This window comes from Hyaena hyaena, unplaced genomic scaffold, assembly GCF_003009895.1.
Source record: "Hyaena hyaena isolate Hyena2069 unplaced genomic scaffold, ASM300989v1 scaffold_311, whole genome shotgun sequence".
Taxonomy (NCBI): Eukaryota; Metazoa; Chordata; class Mammalia; order Carnivora; family Hyaenidae; genus Hyaena; species Hyaena hyaena.
This window is the reverse complement of record NW_024080944.1, coordinates 1,249,913-1,260,914: the sequence shown is the minus strand read 5'-3', so window position 1 is coordinate 1,260,914 and position 11,002 is coordinate 1,249,913. Positions and strand designations below refer to the sequence as shown.

Genomic DNA, 11,002 nt, shown 5'->3' with positions numbered 1-11,002 from the left:
TGACTATCCTTAAAAAGGCTAGAAAAGGAAAAGCCAAGGAGGAAGGTTTTATCATTGTGTCTCCAAAACTGTGCAGATGGGGAGATGACTGACTGGTCTCATGGTTCATTTGGAAGGCAGATCCCATAGGAGAAACACGGGATAGCATAATTTAATTAATCAATTCATTCCCTAGGTTTTTTTTTTTTTTGCTTGTTTGTTTTTCTGTGCACATACTGTAGAGCAAATACTACTGAAGATAAATCAATGATAAGACACAATCTTTTTCTTCTTGGAGCTCATCGTCTAATGGGAAATGCAGGCTAATAAACAACTAATTAAAAATACCACAAGTTGGATTTTCTAATACAAGTTTCCTTAGGACTTCAGAGCAGGGGCTCTAATGATTCCTAGGAAGGTCAAGGAAAACTCTCCCAAGGAAGTGACCTTTCAGTTGAGTTCTGAAGAACAAGGGTCATTTCAGGTAAGAATTTTTTGTCTCCACTTAGCTCTTCTTCTTTCCACTCCCCTTCCCAATTTAGCTCTTCTTCATAGGAAAAGATTGTTTAGGACTAATCTACCACGAATATTTCTGGGGTTGTTTGTTTGTTTGTTTTTTGAAAATATAGTTCTCATTATTAAGCTAAAATTTCAGTTGATTTTTAGAGCCAGTATAGATATCATTTACTTGGACCTGAACTGAAAAAGTTTTTGAATCTACAAAGCTGAGAACTACATCTATGAGCAGTTAGAAGACATGCTAACAGAGATACAGCCTGACTGGCCAGACATTCCTACTTTTCCTTACCAATTTACCATTGGTAACTAGCTTCGCCTGATGAGGGACAGAAACAGAAAAACCTTTAGCCCAGAAAGCGACCTATAGACTGTATAGTTCCAATAAGGGTCAAATATGTGCTGGTTGCTACATTCTTAAGGGGTCTCATGACTGCCTGTATATCTCACTGATAGTTAATACCCAACTGAATGATAAGCACCAGAGAAGTCCTATGAAAGTAGCTTTATGAGTAGAAATTCAAAGAAAACATTTATGATCTAATACTCCCTGCACTTCTCCTCCCCCTTGAGCACTAAGCATATAACCACCAGCTGCCCATGGGTCCTGCCTCTGTCCTACTTAAACACCATACAACATCTCAAGAATTCTTCCTTGGCCATTGCAATCAACAACCCCATAACATTTTTGGTAGCCTGTACAGTGATTATGGAATGAATCCAAGAGCTTCTGCACAATTTGGTAAATCTCTTATTTCTCCAACCTCTACTTCTTACTTGTTCTTTTCTGGAAATGTCCTGAATAGTATGACCCTTGGGAATGTGTCTTGCCCTAGTGCTCAGGAGAGAACTCTTGCCCGTGACCACACTATGGAAAGGGATGGACTCCTGTCACCCAGCTAGACATTATTACTTTGGCCATAATGGTTTTGGGCTCAGAAATCAGATTCTTCTTATTTTTCCTGTCATTTTAATGCATATGTTATTGTCAGGTTTAGGACAACCACATAAGTTGTTATGACGGGCGCAAATCTCAAGACTCCTATGTAAGGTTTCTACCTAAATAACCCAGGGTGATCCCTTGATTAGTATAAAATCCAAGATATGTCTGACCATGTGCTTCTCAAAAGGGACCAGTCAGAGCTACACAATGGGGGACCACTTCCTTGGCGCTGGATTGTAGACAAAACTCCCGAGAAAGTTGCCTGGATTAGATAGGAGCTCCATACTTTCTATTTTTTTCATGTCTCTCATTTGCCTCTTACTCAAGGGCTATTTGGCATTCTCAGTCCTGCTCTCAGATTGAAAATACTTCCAGCTTAGATATATAATGCTTAATACAATACAAAAACCCCATCCATTAATACTAGACCTAGAGGCTTACAAAGGGAATTATTATTGATTGGCAAATATATTGACTCCTTCAAAATGGAAAGAGACATCCCCAGGCTCTGCAGCATCTCAGTCCATTCACTAGCACTTACTGTAGTCTAAAATGCAACTGGAAAGTGAAGGGAGATTGACACCCCTTCTCAGGTAGTACAAAGTTGTCAGAGGGTTAGAAATGAGGGACGCCTACCATCACTCTGAACCCCAGATACCTTCAGCAATATTCCTGGTGGGATGCCATTTGGAAGTAGAGGGGGATTTTGGCAATGGTTTTAGTTAATGCAGTCTCCTCATTTTGTAGGCATTAACTATGGAATCAGCTTCCTCAGTCCCAAAAGATTCCCCTTTGGGCCATCTCGTAGCACATTGGAATCAATATGCACAACAGGATTTAAAGAAGTGCTTCATCTTTTTTCTGTAATAATGTCTGGCTTCAGTAGTCTTTGGATGGTGACAAAAAATGGCTTATTAACAGGCCCTTAAGCTTCAATACTATTTATCAATTTGCCGTTTTTTTTTTTTTTGCAGGCAAAAGGAAAAATGAACCAAAATGCCCTACATCCACGTCTTTATAGCATTGAGTCAGGATCTTAATCTAAGAGAGATTGTACGATGTGTCTGGCAAGATTCCAGGCTTACCACCTTTATATATTTCAGACAATGATTGTTTAAATAGACCACCCTAATCAAAGAAACCAACTCAGTCAGACAAACAAGAAAATCAATGAGCAGAAGAAAAAGTGAAAATAAGCCTGCAAGGGAACTCTGGGTCCCTTAGTAATTCTCCCTCCACATAAACCTTTGGAGGGGCACCTGGGTGGCTCAGTCGGTTAAGCGTCCAACTTCGGCTCAGGTCATGATCTCACAGTTCGTGGGTTTGAGCCCCGCGTCAAATGAAGTGGTAGAGTCCCCATTCACCCTATAGTACCAAAACCTTCTGCTATATTGACTCAAATCCTGGGCAATAAAAAATGGTTTATAGTACTTTATTTAAAGGATGCGTTCTTTTGTATCCCCTTAAGTGAAGAGGCCCAGATTCTATTTGCCTTTCAATGAACTCCATCAGGAGAACAAGCATGGCGGCTTACATGGACGATCCTTTTACATGGACGGTCCTTTTACATGGACGGTCCTTCCACAGGGATTTAGAGATAGTCCCCAGTTGTTTGGCAAGGCACTCAGTAGAGAACTTAGGTATCTTACATTGCCTCAAGGAACAATATCACAACATGTTGATGAAATTTTAATATGTAGCCCCACAAAAGGGGCCTTAGTCTATAATTTTATTGTGTACTAAACCTTCTCGGAGAGAGAGGATACTGAGTATCATCTAAAAGGCTGAAATTTCTAAACAGAAGTTACAATACTTAGGATATGAATTAACACCTGGAGAGCATTCCCTGTAAATTGAAAGAAAAAGAGCTATAATAGAATTGGGACCTCCTGCCACAAAAAGCAACTCCAAACATTTTTAGGAATGGCTGGATTTTGCCACCCATGGATTCCAGAGTTTTAAGTCTTTACTAAACCTCAATATAAGGCCACTAGGGGGCCAAATAAGAGCCTTTAAAATGGGACAAAGAACAACAGGAGGCCTTTCAACAACTAAAAACTAACCTATCTTTGGCCAGGCTCTGGCTCTACCAAACTTAGAAAAGCCATTTACCCTATTCATTGCTGAAAAGCAGGGCCAAGCCCTAGGAGTACTAACACAAAAACTACGGCATGAAATGAGACCTATAGGATGATTTTCCAAACCATTGAGAGTACAGCCCAAGGATGGCCAACATGTCTCTGAGCAATAGCAGCTACTGCACAGCTCATAGAAGCAGCAGCTAAACTTTCAATGAGACAGCCATTAACAGTGATGGCTTCTTGTCAGGTTCAAGGAGTTTTAGAAATTAAAACTTCAGTGAATGACAGGGGGATAACTAAAGATCACGTTATACTTTAGACTCCCACGATACTGTTCTCAAAACCTGCCAAACCCTAAACCCAGCATCCCTCATGCCTGGACAAGATCATGCTACTATTGTGTCTGAACATGACTGTAAAGAAGTAATAGAATTAGTCTATTCCAGTCACATCTGGATCTAAAAGAGCAAGCCACAGATAGTTGGTTTATAGACAACAGAAGTTTTATATAAGAAAGACAAACTAAATCTGGGTATGTAATTGTTAGTTTCATGAAAACTACTAAAGCCAACCCATTACCAACCAATGCTTCAGCTCAAAAGGCAGAACTGATAGTTCTCACACAAGCTCTTCAGTTAGCTAAAGGCCTGAGAGTCAGGGTGCTTGGGTGGCTCAGTAGGTTAAACATCTGACTCTTGGTCTTGGCTTGGTCAGGATCTCAGTTCATGCGTTTGAACCCCACATCATGCTCACTGCTGTCAGCACAGAGTCTGCTTGGGATTCTGTCTGTCTTTCTCTCTGCCCTCCCCACTCATGTGCACACTCTCAAAAATAAATAAACATTTTTAAAAAAGGCCTAAGAGTCTATATATACAGATTCAAAATATGCCCTCCTTGCACTTCATGCATATGGTGCCATCTGGAAGTAAAACAGATTATTAATTAGCCTAAGTCCCCTATTAAATATGGACTTGAAACTGTAACTCTGTTTGAGGCAGTTCATCTCCCTAAAGAAGGTTCTGTAAAGCATCTTGGAGGAATCCAAAGGGAACAAAGCTAGAGTCTAAAGAAAATAATTTAGATGATTGGGCAGCCAAAGTGGCAGCTTGAACTAAACTAGTTCTGAGTCTTACACCAGTCTCTAATCTCTTAAGCACTGTGGTTCCCACTTATACTATGGGAGGAAACAACAGGGACTTGGGGAAGGATATGCTAAAACTGCTGAAGGATGGTATAAGAATGATAAAGGGGGGCGCCTGGGTGGCTCAGTCGGTTTAGCATCCAACTTCGACTCAGGTCATGATCTCACAGTTTGTGGGTTCGAGCCCCGTGTTGGGCTCTGTGCTGACTGCCAGCTCAGAGCCTAGAGCCTGTTTCAGATTCTGTATCTCCCTCTTTCTCTGACCCTCCCCTGCTCACGCTGTCTCTCTCTCTCTCTCTCTCTCAGAAATAAATAAAACATTAAAAAAAAAAAAAAAAAGAACGATAAAGGAGAAATCTTTGTCCTTAAGGAGAAACAATGCAAATTAGCACCAGGCTTGCACCAGGCTACTCATATGGGAGGAAAAGCTTCATGGAATTTCACCAAACCCTTGTTTGATGGAATAGGATTAAGAGCCGTTTTATAAAAGGCATGTAAATCGTGTGCAATGTGTGCCCATGTTAACCTTGAAGGTGCTCTACGGCCACCTTCTCTCTGTAACACTTGCCCAAAGATGTGAAAAGTACCCTGGGGAAGACTGGCAAATTGATTTTACACAGTTGCCACCTTGTAAGGGATATATTCATTAGTCTTTGTAGATACGTTTACTGGATGGTTGGAGGGCTTCCCATGTAAGGCAGAAAAAGCTACTGAAGTAACAAAGGCTTTATTAAGGGAAATCGGTCCTTAGTTTGGGCTCCCTGATCTCTTCAAAGTAACAATGCCCCATCCTTTACAGCCCAAATTACAGGTAGCCCGAGCCCACAAAACTAAATATTTTTTACATACAGCCTGACATTCTCAATCGCTAGCCACAGTTGAAAAGGCCAACCATAATTTTAAAAGATACCTCACCAAGATGAGCACAGAAACATAAGAAAGCTGGATAACTCTTACAAATAGGTCTCTTAGGAATAAGAACCACCCCACAGGAAAGAATAGGGTTAAGCCCTTTTGAATTAATATATGGTAGACCCTTACCATTGACTTATCCGCAGAGCCAGATTAAATTAATGTTATGCTTTTCATTAGATGCTAGATTAATCCATAAAATTCTTAACAAATATGCTAATAAGGTACTGCCAAAACCAGACCCTAAGGAAATTCAAAATTCTTTGCAAGTAAACTCCAGAGAACTAGTCTATTCAAAAGACTGGCAGGCAAACAACTCAGGAGAACTAATTCCTAGATGGAAAGGACCTTACAGAGTCATTTTAAGCACTCCACTGCGGTAAAACTAGAAGGTCATTCGACTTGAATTTGTATTTCTAGAATTAAACTTATACCCTTTCAACAGAGGATGGCAATGAGCTGGTCAACGTGCCCTCATATTCCTGCGAACCAGCAGAAGGTCTCAAATTCCTTTTCAACAACAAGATAAGAAAACATGAAGGTCTCTTTTCTGTTACCTGCCATCTACACACCATACCTAAGTGGTAACTCTTTTCTACAATCAGTGTAACATTATGTGGAGCTACAAAACCAGTATTCATGCTGGATTGTGGCTTACTGCCCATATCAAGCACTTCAGGCCTTCCTTGGTGAGTTTCTCCTTTACAAGGTACAGATTGGCATTATTTACACCACTACATCACTGATATGATTCATCATCTTGATACAGGCACAGAGAGGGATATTTCTATTACCAGCAAGAATGTTTCTGGCTGGCCTACAGCAAATGTTACATGTGACTCTCCAGGCTATAAGATGGCTTCTCTTGTCCTTAAACTATTAAAATTTTAACTGAATATGGCAACCTACAGGTAGGCTCAGAACAACAAATTCCGCAACTACATAGTCCTTCCTGCCGACACATCCAGGAAGGATGACATCAAATATGGGATGAATGTATGTGGCTTATTCCCACAACAAGACAACTAAGCCAGAGGTCATTTTATGCTGGGAACTGAAAACACCATACTCTCAATGCATGGCCCAATATACTCACTAAATGGAATGGTTCCCCCAGAAGCCTGTGACCATACCATTATTTTATAGGCAACTGATTGGTTTGCTACTGACTGGACAAAATGACCAGCCATCAGATGGCTAGTGCCTAATGGAACACAACAGTTATGTGGGACAAATATGTAGCCATGGCTTTCACCAGGCTGGACTGGAAGGTGTACTAGAGGTTATGACTAGATGTATGGCCATAGCACTAAGACTATCACAAGTCCAGCTAGTCTTCCATATCTAAAACAACAATGGACAAGATCTGCATTCCATTGGTATAATCATCTGACATCTATTTCTCTTCTATCAGTAGGTTTAGAAAATGCCATATGGCACATGGAGGCCCTTGATAAATACACAATGAAGGCTTTAATTGACCCTTAAAATACTGCGGCTCCTGGGTGGCTTAGTCGGTTAGGCATCCGACTTTCGCTTAGGTCATGATCTCACAGTTCGTGGGTTCGAGCCCCGCGTCGGGCTCTGTGCTGACTGCCAGCTCAGAGCCTGGAGCCTGTTTCAGAGTCTGTGACTCCCTCTCTCTCTGACCCTCCCCTGCTCACGCTGTCTCTCTCTCTCCTAGAAATAAATAAAACATTAAAAAAAATACCATTATATTATTTATCTCTGAAATAACTCAAGTATATTTAAAGTAGTTCTACAAAATAGAATGGCATTAGATGTCTTAGCAGCACAAGGAGGAACATGTGCTGTTATTAAAGTGGAATGTTGTTCTACATTCAAGATTATGACAAAAATATAACAAGATTACTTACTGATATGAATAATCAAATTGGTGCTCTTAAAGACCTACATTGCCACTTAATGACTGGTTAAGTTCCTGGTCAGGAGGCGGGCTGTGATCCACACTAAAGGGTCTTTTCATTGTTCTTTTTATTTTCATTGTAATAGTAATCCTAATGTGTGGTCACTTTTGCTTTGTTCTACATGCAAGTAGTTCCTGACTCCCTCACCCAGCCGACACATGATCCTTACTACTCGAAACAAATTCATCCTGATGTCCACTCTGAACTCCACAGCCTCCCATAATAGTTACTTGTAGGGACAGACAGTGACTAATTTTGGTGCATAGGCTGGGATATCTCTTATGACTGCTGTCAGCCTGAAGAAGTTACAGAAGATGAGGCCTTCACCCTTCAACAACCTTAAAGATTTAAGGACCAAAAATTGGTCAGGGGAGAAATGATGAGGGACAGAAGCAGAAAAATGTTCATTTTTGGCTGATCTACAGCCTGCACAGTTCCAGTAAGGATCAAACATGTGCTGGTTGCTACATTCTTAAGGGCCTCATGACAGTCTGTACATCTCACTCATAGTTAATACCAAACTGAATGAGAAGCAATAGAGAAATGTTACAAAAGTAGTTTTATGCGTAGAAATTCAAAGAAAAAATTTATGACCCAACAGTCCCTGCACATCCCCTTCCCCTTGAGGACTAAGTATATAACCACCAGCTTCATACAGCAAAAAAAGTGCAGTCCTTTCTGCAAATGGGTCTTGCCTCTGTGCTGCTTAAATGAACTTACTAAGTTGTACCACACAACATTTCAAGAATCCTTTCTTTCCCCTTGTACCCGATGACCCTGCAACACACCTGGGGAACTTTTCAGGCCCTGTAATGGCAGACTCCACATTTCCTGAACAAAAAGTAAATATGTGTATGGGAGTGCAGCAGGGACTTTCTCCATGCTCAAAGGAAGCACTTCCAAATAGTTCCCAGTAATAGTTAACCGGAAGACCTGAGTTAATTTTTTTTCCCCCAGGCCTGTGAAAGCCCCTGTATTAGTTTTCTAGGGATGGCATAACACAACATCATAGACTAGGTTGTCTAACCAACAAAAATTAATTCTCTCACAGTTCTGGAGGATGTTAGCCCAAGATCAAGATGTCAAGCAAGGGCTGGTGTCCTATGAGGCCTCTCTACTTGGTTTGCAGATGGCTGCCCTTCTGGCCTTTTCTCTGTGCATGCAAATCCCCAGTGTGTCTTTTTTGTGTGCAAATTTACTATTTTTATAAGGAGACCAGTCAGACTGGATTAGGGCCCACTTAAAATGGCCTCATCCTAACTTAAATACCTCTTGAAAAGCCCTATCTGCAAATACAATCCCATTCTGAAGTATTGAGTGTTAGGGCTTCAACATCTGAATTTTTATGGTCACAATTAAGCCCTTTACAGCCCTCTCCCTTTGCCGATACTTGATATCAGGTCGTCCTGTCATTCACCGTGTGGAAAACGGCACGAACCACAGAGAAAGCCAGAGACTACAGGGCCTCTGCTTCCTAAAAGAACCCTTGCCTCAAACCAAGAGAGAAGTGGAAGAGTCTTGGGATTTGCACCTCTGTATGCCTACTTCTTGCACTCTATTACAGAGAGGGCATCGTTGATGCATTCCCAGGATTTGGGGGCATTTCCGAGTTTTAAAAGTGACAAAGTAAGTTTCTACTTGAAGCAGCTGAAATGTCTAGTTTACACCTGAGGGTCACATGGGAAAGACATAAGCCATTCATGACCAGAAGTTGCAGAGTAAGGAGTCTTGAAAGATCTCAGGTTGCTTTTAGAAACAAACTACAATGTGATAACACGGCCCAGACGAGAAGTAAAAGAACTCTGCAAGGTACTGTTAGTAGCACTCTGAAAGTCAGTATTTCCTGTTTGCTAACAAACCTCATTCTCCACAGGGGCCTTGCTCAATGGTAGCAGGTCTTGTAATGCCAGTGGCTCTAGGTCAATTCACTGAAAGCCAGGTGTTTCTATTTTACCTTCCTAATCCCTGCCGGTCCCCCTCAAATTTTTCGATTGTTTCTAATCCCCGTTAATCTTCCCACTGCCATTTGTTCTCACTTCCCCCTATCTTTTCAAGTGCTTCTTGGTTCCCCCAAACCTTTGTCCCTTTCCCTCTCCGTCAATCCCAGTCCTTTTAATCACTCCCAGTCCTACAGATAACCCCCTTTACATTCCAGTGCTTTATCCCCTCCCCTTAACGCCCATTCCTCCAGCCCCTCCCTCTACGTCATTCCCGTAGCCCCGCCCACTCTGCGTCAGCCCCTCCCCACCTCAAAGGGAACGCAGGCTTTTTGATCGTGATAAACACAGTCCAACTGCCTACTAAAAGCACTGTACCGATTTACACTCATAACCACCGAATTCGATGAACAATTGATGTTAGAAACATTGTCACCAACCCTATTGCTCCTTTTAATTATCTGATAGCATTTTTTTTTGTGAAAATAAACATCTTGCTGTTTTATAGTGTATTTTTCTCGATTACTAGTCCTGTTGGAAATCTTAACCTGTGTCTTTTTGGTTAACTATTTCTGGTTCTGTGAATTTCCTGTTCATATTCTTTGTCCATTTTTCAATTGGGTTGCCTTTTCCTCATTGACTTATATTTGTATTATTAATCTTTTATATAGTTCACGAATATTTTCTCCTCGGCATCCCTTCTAACTAGGCTGAGCAGGGCTGCATATTCCTTAAAATGCTGTTATGCAGATATAATGGAATACTGACCAACTAAGACTTTGTAGACATGTTCAAAAGTTGTTAAAAGAATTGCATCCAGTAAGAACTCCCAGCGGAAGACAGGATAATGCAGGGAACAAGGGTACCCGGGACTGCCTCGCCATACAGGCAGTCTCTGTATTCAGAGACGCCCGGGGGTGGGCAGAGAGTCTGTAGCAGCGGCAGCAGGCAAAGCCAGATCAAGCAGAGGGAGTGCAAAGCTGAGAAGGGCCGGCAGAGGAACCATAACACAGCACCGAGAAGCGCGGAAGGACCGTGGCCGGGTCTTTCCCTTCAAAGTCGGGTTTGTCTGACTCACGAACGACCTCTGGAGGCAAACACTCTACAAACTTCGCTCCGTTCTACCCATTCAGAAAGCTTCTCCACGGCCAGGATGGTCCCACCTTTTGCTTTCGCAAACGAGCGCATTTCCGGGATGGGGACCCCGAGGGCCTTTCTGGGAAATGGATTCTTGGTCAGAAGGATTCTGGGAGTCGTAGTACCTACTGTTCCCTTTGTGCACGCACATTTCCGTTTTCACTTTGCGGCCGCTGGTTCTGCAGCATGGGGAAGTCGCGTACGCCTGTGTCGCTCTGGCTCCTTGTACCACGGGGAGGGGTCCCAGGTTAGAACGGACTTGGGTCCTCTGTCAGTTATGATTGCAAATTGCAATTAGGCAATTACAGCGACTTGTGATATCGCCGAGATGTTAGATGTAGGGACAGCGCCTCACGGCCTGGAGGAAGAGGCGTCAGAGCTAAAGCCTTGGGGGTGTGGCTTAGGACCAGGTTTGAGGGCCAATGCGT

At 42.1% G+C, this 11,002-nt stretch overlaps 1 protein-coding gene across 6 annotated transcripts in view; it reads right to left on the bottom strand.

Moving 5' to 3' along the window:
* Positions 1-10,623, bottom strand: part of ZBTB38 (zinc finger and BTB domain containing 38) — a 158,288-nt gene extending 147,665 nt beyond the window's left edge. For 3 of the 6 annotated variants that reach the window (XR_005531129.1, XR_005531127.1, XR_005531128.1), the window contains exon 1: positions 10,454-10,623. The gene's annotated coding sequence lies outside the window, so the exon portion shown is untranslated. Of the gene's footprint in view, positions 1-10,205 lie in introns of all 6 variants that reach the window. The other 3 variants (XM_039248540.1, XM_039248539.1, XM_039248538.1) reach the window with 3 other exon arrangements.
* Positions 10,624-11,002: the final 379 nt, after the last annotated feature.